A 22,893-nucleotide genomic window follows, 5' to 3' on the forward strand; every position below is an offset into this window, starting at 1 on the left:
ACTTGGTTTGAATTTTTAAAAAGGCAATGGTTAGGGCTGCACAATACATATCACAGTACTATCATTATTAAAACATTCCTCAGTCTTTTACCACACACACACACACTGAAAGGCTGACATTCATCTGATCCATGAGTACCTCTAAGTGAACAATATAGTAATAAGTTTAAATAAGTCATTTAAAATGCAATGTTACAAATGTCACTGAATGTTCAAAATGTACAGTTATAAAGCACAGATTTGCCCATAATCAGTGCTCAAATTCTTATGAAAAAATAAAAACATATTAGAGAATAATAACAATCTCTTGCAGGGTGGATGTTGCGGTTTGGATTTACCTCCTCCTGGCCTAAGCATCTTATCCTTTAATTTTCACCCTTATTATCAGCCCTGGCTAATAAGAACTAAATCCCCCCATAGCTTTCAAACCCTGCTAAGAATGATTGCAATATGCTCAGTATTTAAGACTGAAGACAAACACAGGCAACATCTCTGACAGAGAAGTGTCTGCATGTACAAACTAATAGAAAACAAAACCAAGAACCAAGAAAAAAATCTGCATAACCAAACAGGCAATGCTAAGGCTGCTGAACCAACTCAATAACTGTACAAAACGATATAAAGAGTCACAAGCGTACTACAAACCACATATTTTATTTAAATAGCATAAACTAAGTGCTTTGATTCCATAAGATAATGGAACTTCATCAGAATAACATAAAATCAACACAGTGCAGTTTAAAAATACAAAAGCCCGCAAAAATACATTGCATCACTCAAGCTGTAGCAAATTTAAAGTTACAGTGCAGTGTTAAAAGACGTCCCACTCAAAGCACCCTGCAAGTAAAAAACTCCTACTCCACATATTAAAAATGTTAAAACACTAAATAAATAGAAACTAATTAATAAATAATACAGAATAACTGATTATGGCCCAAACCACTCAGTCATAAAATATTGTAACAAATACTAGTACGTTAATGCCCTTCACTTTAAGAAACAAGAGATGGAGACAGAATCACTGAGTCCATTGGGGCCAGTGGCATTGGTGTTAATCTTCCATTCAGACTCTTTACATTCAAGGTGAACCTTCCATGGCCACCCCTCTACAATCTAATTGCATAGAATAAATGATAAAAAATTAAAAGCATGACCTTCGTTGGTTTGAATCTGTTTCCACGGGGAAAATGCCCTTGTTTCTACAATGGCAAGACAAAAAGGACACTTAAGGACAGGATATATGAACACTTGAGAAAAATAAAGAGAAAGGGCACCAGAAATGCCCTGTAAAGAGGCTGAATGGCAGATGTCTGGAAGACATCATGGCCTGGATCCCTAGCACAATTAAGAATGAAACTATCATAATGGGTGATTTAAAGGGTGTATATTACGTTATCAAACTTTTAAAAGTTCAAAAGTCATATGGTCGACACCATATGATCGAATTTTTTAAAGTTCAAACGTTTCAATGGAGAGCTCCGTACAGTGGGCAGATTTCTCTTTCCTGCACTGTAGTGCAATCTCAGAGTTGGTATACTTAAAGAGTGGGGGGGGTGCATGGGGGCTTACCCCTTTGCTTAAAATGGTCAGGTAGGTTTTTTCTGGGGTTTTTTTGTTTTTTGGCTTTTTGAACTTTTAAAAGTCCGATCATATGGCTTTGACCATATGACGTTCGAACTTTTAAAAGTTTAGTAACGTAATATACACCCAATTTAAATATTAGTTGGTCAAACTTCTGCTTTATGCTTCCATCCTCTAATATTAACTTATTCAACCTAACTCAATTAATTACATCTCCTACCAGATTCTATGAAGGTAACATGCAAGGTTCCAGCCTAGATTTCATACTGGTTAGTGACCCAAACAAAATCTCCTAAGCAGGCACTCTACCAAATACTGTAAGTGATCATTTCCCAGCTTTCATGCTCAAAACATCTCCCTCCCTTCAAAATGGACATCACTGTAAACAATCTCCCTCCCTTCAAAAAGAACATCACCATAAACAAACACAGAATCTAGCTAACTTTGAAGCTCAAACATTCATCAACTTACTGAAACATATGAACTGGAATATCCTAAAAAACATTCCCCTAGATGAAGCAGTCAACTACTCTAATGCTTTAATGGTTTACTTCTAGAAACCCTAAATAATCTTGCCGCTCACCCCCCGTATGAAAAGGATAAAATCTAACTACACCCCATAGTTAGCTAAATCAACAAAACAATTAATGCAAAACAGAGATAAGATCTGGAAACAATGGTTAAAAAATAAAAATCCAGCCAAGCTACAGAATTACAGGAAACTCCACAATCTTTTTAAAAAACAATTAACCAAAAACAAAAAAAAGAATACCACCTTAAATTTTAATCCAATAATATGTATAACCCCCAAAAATTCTAGACAGCCATTACCTCACTTCTAAACCCTGGCACAAAAAAACAGTCCAACTCCATTTCCTAATAAAAGTCACCCAGCTATAGCCAGTCTCTTTAACACCCATTTTATCAACACTATAACCAACTTTCACCTACACCACTCAGACTCAGTCTGTACTAATACAGCCCCATCATATCCATCCCATCTCTCCCAAAGCTCTCATTCCCCATCCTCTTTAAATTCTACTGATATTTCCACCAATCTAACATCCTCTTTTACCTTAAAACTAATTTCCAATGCTTCCATAAAATGAATACTCCCCAAACTGAAACCTGGCTGCAATGCAGCAAGATGATCTGCCCCCTGAATACCTCAGACTTGCTGCTGATACATTTGCTTACCCCATTAGCATACTTATAAATAGATCCATCCTTGACCTTACATCCTAAAAACCTGGGAAATTACATTTGTTCTACCCCTCCACAAAGGTGGTGACCCCACAGATCTCTCTAATTACGATACTATTGCTAGTCTTTTCCATATCGCCAAGATTCTTGAAAAATTTATACAAATTCAACTTCCTTTCTCACCAGCAATCAAATTCTATCACCTACACAACAAGGGTTTAGACTGCGTCACAGTGCAATGACCACCTTAATCTCTTTCATGGATATAGTCAACAAAGCCAGAGACTCTGGCAAATCTGTCTCTTGCCTAGTTTTAGACTTTTCAAAAGCTTTCAATACAGTTTCTCATCCACTTCTTCTAAACTAGCTCTCTCAAACTGGACTCTCCTCTTCACTTAACTGATTCACAAGCTATCTATCAAACAGACAACAAGCAGTTAGATGGAATTCCTCCCTCTCCTCTTATCTCCTCAACTCTACTGGTGTTCCCCAGGGTCTACATTAGGGCCCCTCCTACTTAACATCTTTATCAATAATTTACACTCATCACTCACTCATGGCTCTCTTATTCAATACACAGATGATTCAACTATAATTTGCTCGGTGGACTGCATTCCCAAACTCCAAAATATTACTCAACTCGCCTTTTCCTCCATAGAAAACGGGCTTATTAAAAATCACCTGTTAGTCAACCCAAACAAAACCATGATAATTGTTTTTGACCCTAAGATAAAAACCCTCTTAAACAAAGACCAATTTACTATACTCTCCCAGAGCAAAAGACCAATCAAACTGCTCTCCCACTAAGGGTAATAATACATGAACACCTAAAATTTGACCTACATGTTCAGCACAACATTAACAAAACTCACCAAAAACATGGCATTCTGTATAGACACAAACACTTTTTTAGACCTTCTGGTAAAAAAAACCCTTACTATCACACAAGTACTAACTTCTCTAACCTATGGTGCTCCATTACTTGCCAACTTACTATCTACCCTAAAATCAAAACATGAAATTTGTTACAACAAAATCTCTAGATTCACTACCAATGCCTCTTATTCCACCTACCATTGTATAGCATGGCTCGAACTACCACACTATCTTTCCTACATGCATTTAACAACTGCAGAATAAATAGTATACAGACATTCAGAATGTCCCACCGTCATCATTATTCAGCAACTACTTACTCAAAGGTCTCTTAGATCTGAAAATTAACATCTTCTACAGTTACACAAACCAAACCTACCTGCAGGTTATAGGTCACATTAAAGGTGGGGAAAGTTTTGAAATGATTTATTGTAGTCTCATTTTATATATCACAAAAAGCTGGCATTTTAACAAGGGTGTGCAAACTTTTTATATCCACTGTAGCTATGGTGTCTGTGTGTCCTCCTTGTCTTTATGCAGGTTTTCTCTGGCTGCTCTGGTTTCCTCCCACATTCCAAAGACATACAGTAGGTGAACTGGGCACTCTAGGTTGCCCATCGGTGTGTGTGTGTGTGTGTGTGTGTGTGTGTGTGTGTGTGTGTGTGTGTGTGTTTGCAAACATGTGGTAAGAAAGGACACAGTGCAGGGCTAGCAACCCAGTGGTGTGAACATTGACTCTAGATGATTGCCACTGCTGAAGTGACACCCAGACCCCAAGTGTAAAAATGGGAAAAAAGGTTTAGATGGATGACAACTTCCCACAATGCAGGCAGCATATGGCACACATCTTGAGACTGACATCTGGGAAGTCACACACAAATGCATTCCAATTGCACAATGCTTAAGTGTCAAAATAGTGTATTGTGTAAAGTCAAAAGAAAATCATTTTTTTGTTGGCTTTGCTACTATTCCATTTTTGTATCATCTGATAATTGCTAAAGCACAGTGTTAAAGCTGGTATAATTTTTACTTATGATACTTTGGACATTTTCACTTCAGAATAGTTTGCTAACTTATCTTGTTTATTCAATAGTATATTATGTGATTTTTCATTAAATACAGTCTAATGCTTAAAACAGCTTATTTTTAAACTAAATTACACAGCAGTAGTATATCATCTTTGACTGTTCCCTTTAATGTACACATTAGCTATGTATACATCTTACTCAATAACAATGTCAGTTTGATTAAGGATATGTTTAAACAGTATGATCCATTAACTTAATTAATTTGTCTTTATTTGGAAACATTTATTTTAATAATGTCAGTGTTGCAATTTCTCCCATTTAAAGAGCTGGCATGAACTAGAGTCCGAAGTGAAGAAGATTGAAGAAAGAAACCACAAAGCACAACCAATATTTTAAAATACAGTAAATTCATGAAAACAGATCAGAAATAAATCATGAAAGCATTTATAAGTGTGTGTGTGTGTCCATGTCTGTGTGCATATGTGCCTATCATGCATACGTGCATATCATGTATATAGTATATTTTTATATGTATGTGCAGATCCAGATTCAGACTGAGAACCTGGCAACATTCATACATACAGATATTTTAGGCATGGGTATACCGCTCAACTCTTGGAGCAAGAAATCTGGACAAAGCCATAAACACTAGGGGGACAAAGGCTCAAAAATAAGGACATTTTTAGTTATTGCTTTTACAAACTTAGAAAGTTAATATAATAACATGTTTTGCATTGGCATGAATTTTATGAAAAGTAGAAAGTATGGCTCTCAAATGTCTGCAATTATTTCCTGACTTCACTCTTCAATGACTTGCCAGTGATTTGCAAGAAAACCACAATTTTATGAGAAACAGACCAAAAACAAGAAGCAACATCAGATCATTCTGGGAAAATCTGTACAGTTGAGAGGTATTTATTGTCAATAATGCCCTTCTAGCCTGTCAATATATTAGAACAGTCATCCTCATAATAAGTGTCCAAGTTGTTTTCAAAAATATCTAAATATGTGCTTGCTTTAATATAATTTGGTAGCCTATTCTATGTGTCTGCTTCTCTCTCAGAGAACCAATTAATACATTTCTCATTCCTAAGTATTCTCTACTACTCTTTGATAACCCCAATCATTCCCAGAGGTTGTCTTTAAATGCCCTATATAGCTGAATACGCTTTACTCTTAAATATCTATAAGAGAAACTATACATGTTCAGATATTTTAACATTTTGTGATAACTTAAACATTCGCATCCACAAATTCCATTAGTATATTTCTGAAGTACTCATTCCAATTTACTCATCTTAGTTTTCTTATAAGGTTTCGTGCCACCTCACAGCAAGAAGTTCTCCGGTTCGATCCTCAGCTGGAGTGCCTTCTGTGCGAAGTCTGCATGTCCTCCCTGTGGTTGTGTGGGTTTCCTCCGGGTGCTCCGGTTTCCTTCCACATCCCAAAGACATGCTGTAGGTGGATTGGGCACACTAAATTGGCAATAGGCATGAGTGCGTGCATGTGTGTGCCTTCTGTGGAAGGTTGGGCGCCAGGCTGGCAACTCGACACAGTAAAACTCCACTGCCAATCATGAGCGGACAGTGATCCACTGTGTCGACCCCTAACCGGGAAAAGCCGAAAGAAGAAGAAGAAGTTTTCTTATAAGATTTCCATATTATTATTCCATACTCTACCTCAGATCTAATTAAACAGTCTTCATAAATCTTTTTATACAGCCTATAGTTTTATAACTATCATTGAGTGGTTGATTTAATCAGAAAAAAAAAACCTCAAAGCTGGATCTACCATTATACTAAGTCTTTAAATTAAACAAAAGTTTTGATCTCTGTGTGCTATATTACATATTCACTCTTTAATCTATGTCCCCCAGATGTGCTAAGTTTTTGATGTATTTATCATCATATCATTGTCTTGTGTTTGGTGTATCAATATATCAAAGGCTGAGGACTGGTCTTTGAAATGTCACAGCACAGTTTTTTTTTATTTTTTATTTAAAGATGTAACTATAACATCATGGGACATCATGTTATGGGTAATTAAAGATCAGTTTTTAACAAATGCATGATGATATATGGTTTATAGTCTCAAGCATTCTAGTTCTGATAATAGTTTACCGAACATAACCTTCTCCATTATTTTCCACAACAAGAAAGTTGACTAATGGGTCTAAATGAATTTGGGTTTGCAATGTTCTCTTTTCCTTAAGGATAGGTTTAAAAGTTGCATGTCTCCAATCTTGAAGACTATCTTCAAACTTAAATAACCAAGTGAATAACAAATGTAATGCTACTGCAAGTTGTTTTCTCATGTCAGTATTACTAATTTCATCTCCTCTGTGTGTTTTGCTTGGGTCCAGTTTGCTTAGTACTTTTTCAACATAATCTTATTTTACTGTTTGAAATTATCTGAATGTTACTAGCACAAATTATTTCACCCCTTTGTGCAGCCAAACTGCTTTGCATAAGATTTTGAAAATATATCAACAATGTGTTCGAGAATGAATTTTAGAATCTGCACAATTTATCTACATGCACGTCTTCACTCCTATCACATCTTTTATATATATATATATATATATATATATAGGTTTTTAAATATGCTTAATATCTTATATAATTTTTTTCAAAATTTTCCAGATTTTGTCTCACACTACATTTAATTTGTCTGTCAAGTTCATTTATTTATTTCAGTTTTCAAAGTTCTAAGTCAACCTCATTTCCATTTCTTATATATTATTATCTCTCATGTTAATTAAATATCTGGTTCTGACAGATGTTTATCATTTTTATCTTGTATGCCTAGATCAGATATTAAACATTTTCTTTTATTTTTTTGCATTCAAACAATTTCACTTTCAGAACTTACAACATTATTTCTGCCATCTTTCAAGTGAACGCATCACACCAATTTGTTCTACATATTGACTGTTTTGGTTCCATATAGTTTGTTACTGGTCTTCTCTGCATTGGTTTAGATTTCAGTTTGGTAGAATTATCTAGCAGTCATTTAACCTTTATAACCTCATGATCACTGCACAAACATGGTAAAGCTTGATGTGAAGTAACAATAATCTCCTTAGGAATGCAAACAGTATGTCCTGTTCTCAGGTAGGACTGCTTACAATCTACAATAATTGTTGTCCCCTCATATATGCTGTAAATAATTTCCTTACTAATGTTATAGAATCAACATTATTCCAGTCTGTTTCTGATAAATTAAAGTCCCCACCTATTATCAGTTTTCCTTCCTGTGTTTCATACAAGAAATGTATAAAATCCTCTAGTCATCTGCACTAGTCTTTGGCACTGTGTATAGTTCAACCCTTGTAATCTGTTACAGGGATAACCCAGCCAATGGGGATGCACAAGCCAGTGCATTTCTTTGTGCCGGTCCCAAGCCCGGATAAATGGGGAGGGTTGCGTCAGGAAGGGCATCTGGCATAAAATTTTTGACAAATCATCAGTTGAGACCCGGGTTAACAACGACCACCACCAGTACTGTTCGCCAACAGGGTGCTGGCGGAAATTGGGCTTCTGTTGGCCAAAGGAGGAGAAGAGGGGGTAGGCATGCCCGAAGGCAGGTAAAGGCTAGGACTGTGACAGTGAGGGTCGGAACTTTGAATGCTGGCAGTATGACTGGTATAGGGAGAGAGCTAGCTGATATGATGGACAGAAGGAAGGTTGGTATACTGCGTGTGCAAGAGACCAGATTGAAGCGGAGCAAGGCTATGTGTATCGGCGGCGGGTTCAAATTGTTTTATCATGGTGTGGATGGGAGGAGAAATGGCGTAGGGGTTATCCTGAAGGAACAGTATGCTAACAGTGTTTTGGAGGTGAAAAGAGTGTCAGATAGAGTGATGTTTATGAAGCTGGAAATTAATGGTATAATGATGAATGCTGTTAGTGCATATGCTCCACAAGATGGGTGTGCGATGGATGAGAAAGAAAAATTTTGGAGTGAGTTGGATGAAGTGGTGATGACTGTACCTAAGGGTGAGAAACTGGTGATTGGAGCAGATTTCAATGGGCATGTTAGTGAAGGAAACAGAGGGGATGAGGAAGTGATGGGTAGGTATGGTGTTAAGCAAAGGAATGCAGAAGGTCAGATGGTAGTGGATTTTGCGAAAAGGATGGACATGGCTGTGGTGAATACGTGTTTTAACAAGAGGGAGGAGCATAGGGTGATATACAAGAGTGGAGGAAGATGCACACAGGTGGATTATATCTTATGTAGAAGGGCCAGTCTGAAGGAGATTGGAGACTATAAAGTGGTGGCAGGGGAAAGTGTAGTTAGGCAGCATAGGATGGTGGTTTTTAGGATTACATTGGTGATAAAGAAGAGGAGGAGGCATGTGAGGGTAGCACCAAGAATCAAATGGTGGAAATTGAAAAAAAGTAATTGTGAGGTGGAGTTCAGGGAAGAGTTAAGACAGACACTGGATGGAAGTGAAGAGTTGCTGAATAGCTGGGTAACTACAGCAGAGCTAGTAAGGGAGATGGCTAGAAAGGTGCTTGGTGTGACATCTGGAAAGAGGAAGGATGACAAGGAGACCTGGTGGTGGAATGAAGAAGTACAGGAGAGTATACAGAGAAAGAGGTTGGTGAAGAAGAAGTGGGATTGTCAGAGAGATGAAGAAAGTAGACAAAAGTATAAGGAAATGAGGTGCGTGGCAAAGAGAGAGGTGGCAAATGCTAAGGATAAGGCGTATGAAGAGTTGTATGAAAGATTGGACACTAAGGAGGGAGAAAAGGGCATGTACTGATTGGCTAGACAGAGGGACCGAACTAGGAAAGATGTGCAGCAGGTAAGGGTGATAAAGGATAATGAGGGAAATGTACTCACAAGTGAGGAGAGTGTGCTGAACAGATGGAAAAAGTACTTTGAGGGCTGATGAATGAAGAGAATGAGAGGGAGACAAGGTTGGATGATGTGGGGATAGTGAATCATGAAGTGCAGTGGATTAGCAAGGAGGAAGTAAAGATACATTTGAAGAGGATGAAGAATGGAAAGGCTGTTGGTCCAGATGACATACCTGTGGAAGCATGGAGGTGTTTAGGTGAAATGGCAGTGGAGTTTTTAACTAGATTGTTTAGTGAAATCTTGGAAAGTGAGAGGATGCCTGAGGAATGGAGAAAAAGTGTTTTAAGAATAAGGGTGATGTGCAGAGCTGTAGTAACTACAAAGGGATTAAATTGATCAGTCACAGCATGAAGTTATGGGAAAGAGTAGTGGAAGCTAGTTTAAGAAGGGAGGTGATGATTAGTGATCAGCAGTATGGTTTCATGCCAGGAAAGAGCACTGCAGACGCGATGTTTGCTCAGAGAGTGTTGATGGAGAAGTACAGAGAAGGTCAGGAGGAGTTGCATTGTGTCTTTGTGGACTTGGAGAACGCATATGACAGGGTGCCTAGAGAGGAGTTGTGGTATTGTATGAGGAAGTCGGAGTGTCAGAGAAGTATGTAAGAGTGGTACAGGATATGTACGAGGGTAGTGTGACAGCGGTCAGGTCTGCAGTGGGAGTGACGGATGCATTTAAGGTAGAGGTGGGGGTGGGATTACATCAAGGATCAGCTCTGAGCCCTTTCTTATTCGCAATGGTGATGGACAGGTTGACATACGAGATCAGACAGGAGTCCCAGTGGACTATGTCATTTGCAGATGACATTGTGATCTGTAGTGAGAGTAGGGAACAGGTGGAGGAGACCCTAGAGAGGTGGAGATATGCTCTAGAGAGAAGAGGAATGAAGGTCAGCAGGACTAAGACAGAATATATGTGTGTGAATGAGAGGGAGGATAGAGGAATGGTGAGGATGCAAGGGAGTAGAGGTGGTGAAGGTGGATGAGTTTAAATACTTGGGATCAGTAGTTCAGAGTAACGGTGAGTGTGGAAGAGAGGTGAAGAAGAGAGTACAGGCAGGATGGAGTGGGTGGAGAAGAGTGTCAGGAGTGATTTGTGACAGACGAGTACCAGTAAGAGTGAAAGGGAAAGTCTACAAGAGGGTAGCGAGACCAGCTATGTTATATGAGTTGGAGACAGTGGCACTGACAAAAAGGCAGGAGTCAGAGCTGGAATTGGCAGAGTTAAAGATGTTAAGATTTGCACTGGGTGTGACGAGGGTGGACAGGATTAGGAATAAGTATATTAGAGGATCAGCCCAGGTTGGAAGGTTTGGAGACAACGCCAGAGAGGCAAGATTACATTGGTTTGGACAAGTGCTGAGGAGGGATGCAGAGTATATTGGGAAAAAGATGCTAAGGATGAAGCTGCCAGGTAACAGGAAAAGAGGAAGGCCTAAGATAAGGTTTATGGATGTGGTGAGAGAGGACATGCAGGTGGTTGGTGTGACAGAACAAGATGCAGAGGACAGAAAGAAATGGGAACAGATGATCCGCTGTGGTGACCCCTAATAGGAGCAGCCGAAAGAAGAAAGAAATCTGTTACAGGGATATGTTTATTTTCGTGATTATATAATTTACAGTATTGATGTCAACATGAAAGATACAATAATCACAAGTCTTGTAACAAAATTTAATTCCCATTCATAACACTGACACCTTATTTTTATTACAATATTTTTACAGGAAAAAACATTTATACCCTGACAGAAATGGTTTCTAATCATTGTTCTTTAACCATGTTTCATAAACAATGACAACATTAATATTATCTGGACACAGCAACTTTTCCAGTAAAAAATCTTTATTATTAATGCTTTCTGCATTAACAAACTTCACAGATCAAATTTTGCCATCTGTGAACTGTTAAAATTCTGACCTGACAAAATCCTGCCCTGTGTTAGTCAAATATTGTAACATATCTGCTGGGATATTCTCTTACCTTGACTTGACAAGTAGACTCCATCCTTTCAAAATACATTTATGTCCAGAATTAGGTTTGGATTTTCTATATATTCCCACTTTTTAAAATGGGCCATTTTTTCGGGTTCAGGCACCTAGGCAGTGAGACATTTCCCTGTGGTACATTTGACTGGGGACACATGGCTGAAGTGACAGTCAGCTGCAGAGAAATATGGCTGTTTGCAAATTCCTTGTGGACAAAGAGAAGAATGTGTTGCCATGCCCACAACTTCAAGAACCAAAGTCACAGGGGGAAAACAATGTCCATGGTCCCCAAGGTAACATGAGATAGCAGACAATATGGCAAGCATCAGCAGTGGGCTGGGCAGAGGGCATGTCAGTGGCGGTACAAATGCAGTGCACAATGGGCAGTACCATTATAAATGGTGTGTGTGGACCATTACCCCCTTTACATTCTCTAGGGAACATTACCTAAAATGCATACTGGAGCATAAATGTGACAACAGTAGCCTGCAGGATTTTTCCATGCTGTAGGACACTTCTACATGTTGTAGTTACATAAGTATGCACTCAACACTGAGCACAACACTCATTACTTCTTCTGCCTCCATGCATTTGGTTATTAAAGCTGTGAGCATGGCAGTATGTGCTTCTCTTTGCCCACAGGGAATTTGCAAACAGTCATATTTCTCTGCAGCTGACTGTCATTTCAGCCATGTATCCCCAGTCAAATGTACCACAGGGAAATGTCTCACTGCCTAGGCGCCTGAACCCCATTTTTTCATGAAGGTATTTACCCCCAATTTTTCATTCATGCTAACCTAGTTCCACTTCCAATATGGGATCTGTAAAAAAATGTCCTGATACTTGTACAAACTATGTTATCTTAGAAAGTTGCAAATTCCTACTGGCAGCCAGTGAGTCCCTAAAGATAAAATCATTTGATCCAACATGAATAAAAATACCTTGATACTTCCTTGTATTAAGGCATCCTAATGCCTTACTCACAGTTTATTTTGCTCTTGACAACCATAACACTGCTCAGTGTTCATTATCCTCCACAGAATTAGTTTCTTTAAAAAATTGAATCGCCAGTCACTAGTATATCACTTCTGATCTGGCTATGAAGAATCTTCTACCTGTAACGTAGTAACATCTGCTCTTATTTATTTTTTATTACAAAAAATAATATTCATCACCATTAGAATGCACTTTCATGGAGTGTCAGTTTTATTGAACTCATAACATTTATTTTTGTTTATCAAATTCATGAATATTAAGTTTGAGGTAACTAAATACAGTGCTATGGAAAACAATCACTCTGAAGGTTGAACAATCTCAGATTAAATATATACAGACTTGAGCAAGTTTTTGAGATCACAGAATGGGCTTGCATTCCACAAAATGCCTGCTTTTTTTGTTTAATTGACAATTGTGTATTGTTATTTTTTTTCTTTATGAATATGCAGACCATGATATTGTGTATTCAATTACTTGCACTTAGCTACAGACATCTGAACATGATCACCCAACTTTGATATTCACAATGAAATTCAAAATATACTGTGATGCTACCTCAACATTGAAAAGCTGCAATATTAACTATTGAGATTCATACAGCTCAGAAAACCACAAGTGGGTCTGACTATTCATTATTACACTCCTAAATGGAAATATGTCCATGACTGCTTTAACATAGAGGATACTTCCACACATAATTATTTTGAACAATAAAGTAAATATTAAGTATAATTATGTATGATGCCACTGAGCAATCAACATGGCTTACACTGTTCTACTATCTGGTTTTGACAATATTTTACTATCTAGTTTTGTCATTGTTATATACAATTCTTTTACGAGCATCTATCTCCAAGATAGTAAGTCTGAATGACATACGGATAGTTTGCTGCTTTCATTCCAAGTCCAAAAATGTGCATTTGAAAGTCTAACATAATGAATGTTTTGAGTGCTACAATGAAGATAAGGTACACAACTTGCCTGGAATGCATGCATAAATTTGTTTTACATTAACATAAGGGGTAATATAGTTGACCCCGTTCTGAGAAAATGCAGATTGTGCTAATTCTCATCTAAGCATTCTACCATCCTGATCTCTAACTCACTAAAAAAACAAAAAACAGTGGAGTTTTAAAACATTGCAGTTGTTATCACTATAATTTCAAGTAGTCTGCAATATGGGATGTTCTTGTCCAAATGACTAGGAGCACATCATTTCTTTTAATTATTATTGAAACTCATCCTTATAATCTGAATGAGTTTTAATTGTGATTAGTTATTTATGACACAATGTGTGTTTCATGTTTTGCCCAGTTTAAATTGCAAAATAAGAAAAAAATCTTGAGCTGGAACTCAAATAAATGTGCAATATTGTTCCAGACATTTTGCAAATCTGGTAACCAAGCAGGTGAGGAAACCACGTGAGAAAGGCCCTAGAATAGAACTCGGGTAAAAAAAAATATGAGCCATGTTTAAATTTCATAGAAATTTGTCCAGATAACAGCTGTGCTATGATAAATTTGAAAATGGTATTACTGACTGATAAACCAGGAATACTTTGGGCTTTCTGACCTTCAGAAAGTAACCATCTATATGATTCTATAGCAAATTTCATAAAAATACTCAGAATTGTCCTGCTGAATTTATATAGACTGTAATGGCCTTTTGTCATGTACCACATTACACTTACTGTAATAGGTTTTTGTTATGTGCTACACTCGGTTTCTTTGAAGTGCAGAGTGCATATTATTTACTGCTGCCTGATACCTTCAATGACACTGTATTCCTCACTCTAACAGCAGATTAGACTGCATTATGTCACATCTCCTTTGTGCATAGGACACAGGAATATGGCCTATTTGCTGAATGTGCTGCTAGCATAGATCTCTTGGGAAATGTAAGGCTATGTAGCCTCTGCTCCAAGACCAACCTCTTAGTGTTGTACACTCAAAAGTACTCACAGAGAGCACTGACATTCAGTAAAAAGCAGTTCAAGATATACTGAAGTTTCTGAACATATTGTTATGCTAAAATTTACAAAAACTCTTATTTGGGGCATTCAGAAATTTCTTGAGATACCTTATTCATTAGTGTGTGTGTGTGTGTGTGTGTGTGTGTGTGTGTGTGTGTGTGTGTGTGTGTGTGTGTGTGTGTGTGCGTGTAGCTGGGGATTACTGCATCACTTATACTGGTTAGTAACAGCTATCAGTTCAAAGATGTGGTACGATTTATAGACAGAGTTCACAAATGGTGATAGAACTGCTTATAATGTATTGGCTATTTTATTTATTGGTTATAATTATAATTATTATTTATGTTTTTTGCTTCTGTCATTTTTTTTTTCATTTTATATACAGAAGTAACAGTGCTTGTATTTTAAATGGATAATACAATTTTTTTTAAAACAAGAAACATCTTTATTAAATTCTCATGCATGACATATGCTATGTTACATTTATATAAATGACAATCAACCATAGCAACACAATCTCAGTTGCAAATATTACACATTCCAAACCATGCCGACATAAATGTAGCTGGAAACATTATACATCATGTTTAACATATCCAGTTATTGTTAGTCAGCCATTACATAACTCAATCAAATCCTGCCTTCTTCTAAACCTCGTTCCTCTTCTGGCTGTATTGATCCCACAGTTCCCCATTTTCTAATTTGCTTCCACCCTTTTCTAAAAATCCCATTTACAGTTGTTTTAACTCTGTTACCATCTTCACTACTTCTAGTAAAGCTGGTTTACACTTTGACTTCCATTTTCTAGTAATTGCTTTTTTTTGGCAGCCATCACAATTAGAATCAGCAAGGTCTTACTATGTCTAGGCAATTCTGAGTTTGTATCATAACTCAAAAAAATTATTTCCCTAGTCACTCCAACCTGCTTACTCCACATCTCTGACAGAGCAGTCTGTAGGGAATCTTTAAAGTCTACCAATGCATTACACTCACATGATATATGTTATCAGTTACATCTTCTGCCTCGTCATACTTCCAACATTTGCTGTCTAACTGGGGAAACATTTTTTGAAGTCTGCTTGGGGTATAAAAATACCCATGTAAACAATTTCAGGCAAAGATCTGAAATCTTCTAGAATTTGTTGCATATTTGAGAGACATGAATCACGAACTAGGTACTGAGTAAAAGTTTTTTTAATTAAAACAGCTCCACCAGCTCAGCGTAAAAAAGTACAAACACTTCCAAAATGTAAAGTCAAGCGCTTTCACCCGGGCCCTCCCAGGCTTTTTCAAGACATTTTTACATTGGGTGGTGGGTCCTTTTATATTACCCTTGTCCAACCCAAATACTTTAATTAACAATCAGTTAAGTCAAATTAAGTCAAATTAAGTCAAATTGCTTCACATTTACATTTTTAAAGAAATAAAAACCTTTTCTAACTCAATTGTACAAATAATACTAATAAATTTAATGTATTATTTGTACAATTGAGTTAGAAAAGGTTTTTATTTCTTTAAAAATGTAAATGTGAAGCAATTTGACTTAATTTGACTTAATTGATTGTTAATTAAAGTATTTGGGTTGGACAAGGGTAATATAAAAGGACCCACCACCCAATGTAAAAATGTCTTGAAAATACCTGGAGGGCCCGGGTGAAAGCGCTTGACTTTACATTTTGGAAGTGTTTGTACTTTTTTACGCTGAGCTGGTGGAGCTGTTTTAATTAAAAATCTTTTACTCAGTACCTAGTTCGTGATTCCTGCATCCTGGTTGTTCCAGATTACCAGTGGGTGCTTTTTCAGAAGTTTTTTGTGTTTTAATATTTGAGAGACATACATATATTCCCCCCGCATTGTTTCTTTGTAAATTGCTTAACTAATCTCTCTTCCTAGTCCTTCCTAACCTCCTCTGATTGATTCTTACAGTTATCATGTAATATTTTATACACTCTACTAATTATTCCTTTCTTAATGGCAACTTCTGTTATAGATTCTACTAAAAACTCTACCAGTGCTAGTGTTTCACTTAGGACCCCCCTATTTCTTTCTCTTTGCCTATACTCTGATATCAATCTTTGCTATAGAAGGCAATCTTTATCCTTTAGTCTTTGCAACTTCCCATTCTATTACTTTTCCCTCTCTAGTTATCTGCTCCCAGAACCTTGTTTCCTTTGCCAGTTTTCGCCAATATATTCCCACGCCCTCTTTCCTACTGTCTGTATCCCTAACTGCAGTCATCTCTATCAGCAGAATCTCCTTTCTCCATTCCCGTGTTTTCTTAGTTCTTAGAAGATCTTCTCCTACTTTATGAATATAATATTCTGTATGATTATTATTGTTCTCCTTAAAGGTCTACATCCAAAATCCAAGTCCCTTTCTGTTACTTGAGCTTCCCATTTCATCATCATCTTTTTCTACTTTGAATTAAAGTTTTCTGCTTGTGCTATGTATAGGAGCCTTAACTGTGTTCTGAAATACCCCTTCAACTTGGGTAATCCCAATCCACCCTGTTCTATTGGAAGAATAAGCTTATTCCACTTGACTCTTGCTGTCTTCCCCTCCCAGATAAAATTCTTCAGCTCTTTATAAATTGCTATCCACAACTTCTCCTCTGGTTGATTAAAATATGCCTGACCAGTATATAAAAGTAAAGGGACTAAAGATATGTTAACTGCTTGTATCTTACAATCAATATCCATGTAATGGAGCTTCTATTTCTCAGTTTTTGTATTATCTTTTTTTTAGTCTCTCCCCACATATCCTTAGCTACTACACCAGTATCATTTTATCATGGTGAAAGAAATCGTATGTAGGTACATAATTTACTGTTATTGCTTTTGTTTTTGCTTCATTAATTTTGTATCCCAAAAAGGTTTGAAACTGTACTATTTTAGCAAAATTAATGTGCCTTTGTTCTGCTGTATATAATAGTGGAACTAGAGAGACTAGTGATTGGAGTGGACTTCAGTGGGCATGTTGGCGAAGTGAACAGAGGGGATGAGGAAGTGATGGGTAGGTATGGTGTTAAGGAGAGGAATGCAGAAGGTCAGATGATTGTGGATTTTGCGAAAAGGATGGATATGGCTGTGGTGAATACGTATTTTAAGAAGAGGGAGGAGCATAGGGTGACATACAAGAGTGGAGGAAGATGCACACAGGTGGATTATATCCTATGTAGGAGGGCCAGTCTGAAGGAGATTGGAGACTGTAAAGTGGTGACTGGGGAAAGTGTAGTTAAACAGCATAGAATGGTGGTCTGCAGGATGATGTTGGTGATCAAGAAGCAGAGGAGGAGTGTGAAAGCAGTGCCAAGGATTAAATGGTGGAAGTTAAAAAAGGGTGATTGTGAGGTGGAGTTAAGGGAAGAGTTAAGACAGGCACTGGGAGGCAATGAAGAGTTACTGAATAGCTGGGTAACTACAGCAGAGCTAGTAAGGGAGACTGCTAGGAAGGTGCTTGGTGTGACATCTGGACAGAGGAAGGAGGACATGGTGGTGGAATGAGGAAGTACGGGAGAGTATACAGAGGAAGAGGCTGGCGAAGAAGAAGTGGGATTGTCAAAGAGATGAAGAAAGTAGACATGAGTATAAGGAGATGAGGCGCATGACAAAGAGAGAGGTGGCAAAGGCTAACGATAAGGCATATGGAGAGTTGTATGAGAGACTGGACACTAAAGAGGGAGAAAAGGACCTGTACCGATTGGCTAGACAGAGGGACAGAGCTGGGAAAGATGTGCAGCAGGTAAGGGTGATAAAGGACAGTGAGGGAAACGTACTCACAAGTGAGGAGAATGTGTTGAGTAGATGGAAAGAGTACTTTGAAGGGCTGATGAATGAAGAGAATGAGAGAGAGAGAAGGTTGGATGATGTGGGGATAGTGAATAAAGAAGTGAAGCAGATTAGCAAGGAGGAAGTTAGGACAGCTATGAAGAGGATGAAGAATGAAAAGGCTGTTGGCCCAGATGACATACCAGTGGAAGCATGGAGGTGCTTAGGAGAAATGGCAGTGGAATTTTTAACCAGATTGTTTAATGAAATTTTGGAAAGTCAGAGGATGCCTGAGGAGTGGAAAAAAAGTGTTTTGGTACCTATCTTTAAGAATAAGGGGGATGTGCAGAGCTGCAGCAACTACAGAGGGATAAAACTGATCAGTCACAGCTTGAAGTTATGGGAAAGAGTAGTGGAAGCTAGGTTAAAAAGGGAGGTGATGATTAGTGATCAGCAGTATGGTTTCATGCCAGGAAAGAGCACTACAGATGCAATATTTGCTCTGAGAGTGTTGTTGGAGAAATACAGAGAAGGTCAGAAGGAGTTGCATTGTGTCTTTGTGGACTTAGAGAAAGCATATGACAGGGTGCCTATTGAGGAGTTGTGGTATTGTATGAGGAAGTCGGGAGTGGCAGAGAAGTATGTAAGAGTGGTACAGGATATGTACAATGGTAGTGTGACATTGGTGAGGACTGTGGTGGGAGTGACAGATACGTTTAAGGTGGAGGTGGGATTACATCAAGGATCAGCTCTGCGCCCTTTCTTATTTGCAGTGGTGATGGACAGGTTGACAGATGAGATCAGACAGGAGGCCCCGTGGACTATGATGTTTGCAGATGACATTGTAATATGTAGTGAGAGTAGGGACCAGGTTGAGGAGACCCTGGAGAGGTGGAGATATGCTTTAGAGAGGAGAGGAATGAAGGTCAGCAGGGCTAAAACAGAATATATGTGTGTAAATGAGAGGGAGGGTAGAGGAATGGTGAGGATGCAGGGAGTAGAGTTGGTAAAGGTGGATGAGTTTAAGTACTTGGGATCAACAGTTCAGAGTAATGGTGAGTGTGGAAGACAGGTGAAGAAGAGAGTACAGGCAGGGTGGAATGGGTGGAGAAGAGTGTCAGGAGTGATTTATGACAGACGGGTACCAATAAGAGTGAAAGGGAAGGTCTACAAGAGGGTAGTGAGACCAGCTATGTTATATGGGTTGGAGAAGGTAGCACTGACGAAAAGGCAGGAGTCAGAGTTGGATGTGGCAGAGTTAAAGATGTTAAGATTTGCACTGGGTGTGACTAGGATGGACAGGATTAGGAATCAGTATATTAGAGGGTCAGCTCAAGTTGGACAGTTTGGAGACAAAGCAAGAGAGGCGAGATTGTGTTGGTTTGGACATGTGCTGAGGAGGGATGCTGGGTATATTGGGAAAAGGATGCTAAGGATGGAGCTGCCAGGTAAGAGGAAAAGAGGAAGGCCTAAGATAAGGTTTATGGATGTGGTGAGAGAGGACATGCAGGTGGTTGGTGTGAAAGAGCATGATACAGAGGACAGGAAGAAATGGAAACAGATGATCCGCTGTGGCGACCCCTAACGGGAACAGCCGAAAGAAGATGATGATGATGATGAACAGTATTAACAGCTACTTATGTTCCTTCTAGTTCAGATTAACTATGACCCTAATCTTATATAGTTCTTAAAAACAAAACAACTATTTTCAAATTTTAACCTTCTCCCTCTCTTGGGAAACTTTTAATTGTCATTTTACATGCCATATCAATCCACCACATTTATATTCTTCCTATTACAAAATCTACCTCCTTACCAATGTTGATTGCCATGTTATTAAACTTCCTTCACTACTCCTTTAAAACAATTCCAACAATATGCAACATCATCCATGTACTGGAAAAGACATATTTAATGTCATATGATATGCTAACTACCATTGCTTGCTGAAATGATAATGATGAGAGCCATTTTGACACAGGCTTTTGCTTTGCTCCTGCTACACATTCTTCCTCAGTTTCACTCATATCCTCCACTAACTGACCCACTACATGCACAAACAGTCCCTCCCAGCATTTCCATCTTTTTGTTATCGCTTTCTTTGCTGTAGTGACAATTCCCCACAGTAAGCTATCTTGATTACTTCCTCCTTCTTCATATTCCCTTCCTAACAGCCATAGGGTCCTTGTCATAGTCAGTTTTCCACCAGTACAATCCCTGATCATCCCTTCCACTTCATCCTTCTATGCTGTCAACCCTGGGCAGCCCTAGAATATATGTACCTATCTTCCTGTAACTGCATTTCTGCATCTCCAACAGCCATCACTAACATCATTATACATCCTCTTTAACCTAACTTGAGTATAAAATATTTGTGCAGACAATTCCACACAAAAATCTGGAGTTTCCTAATTTTTAAAGCTTTACATGTTAATTCCAATACTTTTCTCCATCTGCACTGTGATTTCAGTCCCCAGTGTAGAGGGCCACTCCTCTCTCAAACTTTCTCTCCCTTCACTCTGTTGCTCCCTCAATAACTGATATAAAAATAAATTTAACCTTTTACTGCACCTTCCTTCTTTCCTGCACTCAATAAACCATTGCATTAACCCTGACAAGCAGGACTGATTTATCTTAACCCAACTCAACCTCTTTAGCTCTCTTAAAAAAGCTAAATAAAAGCCCTATGGCACTGTACCCTCCCCACTTGCCCTTTCCCCAGCTTATTATCTTCCCTTCCACAATTATCTGATCCCAGTATTTAATCCCCACTCCAATTTTTTTGCCCATTTTCTTAATGGAGACTGGGGGTCTGCATCTCTAATATGGGTACCTAAGGGAAGAATGTCTTCTCTCCAATGCTGCCACTCTTTCAATTTTTCTACTAATCCCTCAACTTATTGGCTGCAACAACAGTATTTCAATTGTAGGGGCATCCCTGCCCCGAAAGGCTTGAATTATATCAACTCCGACAACCAGTTAATCTTTTCCTGAATCATTCTTTTCTGCATAGAAACATATTAATGTCTTTGGAGTCTAGCTAACAATTTTAAATGCATTTTCCTCTCATAATTTGTTATAACTGGAATCCCAATTCCCCCAGCATCTTTTGTTATAGCCAGCCTCTTCAATTTCACCCTCGGCATTTCTCCTCATTCATAGATTCATAGGTTCAATGTTGTTTATTGGCTAATGACCACAAGGGCTTTTGTAAGTCTAGCCATGCATCCCAAATCTCTGACAATTTCTAGTACCATTGATAAGTGTAAGCATGGGGCTTGGGAGGTTAAACATTTACAGGCAGTGGTCTGGGAGATGAAGCTTTCACAGGCTGCCTGTGTCCATTAGAGACATAGGGGCCAAATGAAGGATGAATTTCCTGTTCTCCATCCAATTGTCCAAGTTAAACTTGCATTGGGTTAGAAAGTAGTCTCTGGGATACATAACTGTCTCTCCAGCATGACCTACTTATATCACAGGCAAGGTTTAAGTCTTTAGAATGGGTAATTCTGGTGCTGCTTGTTTGGTGAACATGCAGGAGGTCCCACAGAGTGGGGTCTGACAATGCCTTATATTCCAGGCATGGATCTCCCCTAACGGCCTGTGGGATAGGGCCTTGAGCAGTCTGCATAGGACATATTACTAACACTCTGTATTCTTTTAGTGAGGAACCTCTGTGAACATTCCAATTGTGGATATGCATAGTTAGGTACACACCAAAAGGGGAATTGTAGTCAGTGGAATAATGACTTCCTTGGACCTAGATGCCATACCTTTGTTTATAAGTTGAACAACATAGAATTAATTCCTCACTACTGTAGACAAGTGATGTTCAAAGGCTAGATTACTGTCTGTGTTTGTCCCCAAGTTCATGACTACTGGATCAACTCTTAGGGGTGTGCTTTCAATATGATACTTACCAGGGGTGGATGACTTTCTGAAGGATGCTATTATACAGTTACGGCTATTTAGTTTTAGTCCATGACTCTGGCACCAGTTGTCTCTCTGTGTCAGCCCTTCCTGGAGAACATTTTTCTCAGTGGATGATTCAATGACAGCTCCTAATTTGCAATCATCTGCAAATTTAGTCAGCCAGAGGCCACTGACATTGGCCTTGACTTCACAGAAGTAAATGCCAAAACGGAAAGGTCACAGGACTGATCTTTGAGGGACTCTGCTTGTGATTGGCCTCTTTGTAGAGGTGGACTCCCTAATTCTAACTTCCTGGGTCCTGTCTGTGAGCCAGCTCATTATCCACTGAGTTATATAATAGCTTATACCTAACCTCTTAAGTTTGTCAATAACACCTGAGTGGGGTATTGTATCAAATGCCTTGCCCAAGTCAAGATATGCAGTGTGAACCATTTTGCCCTCATCCATTTCTTTGGTAACCTTCTCAAAGAAGTCTACCAGGTTGAGTAGGCATGACCTGCCCTTGGTGAAACTAAATTGGGTTGGGTCCAGTGTTTGGAGGTTTCATATGTCATTTTTGATCATTTCCAAGATAATTCTTTCCATGGCTTTGGATATGAGACTGGTGAGACTAAGTCTGTAATTTCCAGAGCCTGTAGATGGTCCACCTTTGTGCAGTGGGATGAATGCTGTTATTCTCCATTCATGAG

The 22,893-nt window shown here is 38.5% G+C and overlaps 1 protein-coding gene across 1 annotated transcript in view; it reads right to left on the bottom strand.

The window, feature by feature from the left end:
• GRK5 (G protein-coupled receptor kinase 5) overlaps positions 1-22,893 on the bottom strand; it is a 1,993,659-nt gene that overhangs the window by 448,928 nt on the left and 1,521,838 nt on the right. The window lies entirely within an intron of this gene.

Source organism: Protopterus annectens, chromosome 14.part0 (genome assembly GCF_019279795.1).
Source record: "Protopterus annectens isolate FY-2018-M chromosome 14.part0, PAN1.0, whole genome shotgun sequence".
NCBI classification, from domain to species: domain Eukaryota; kingdom Metazoa; phylum Chordata; order Ceratodontiformes; family Protopteridae; genus Protopterus; species Protopterus annectens.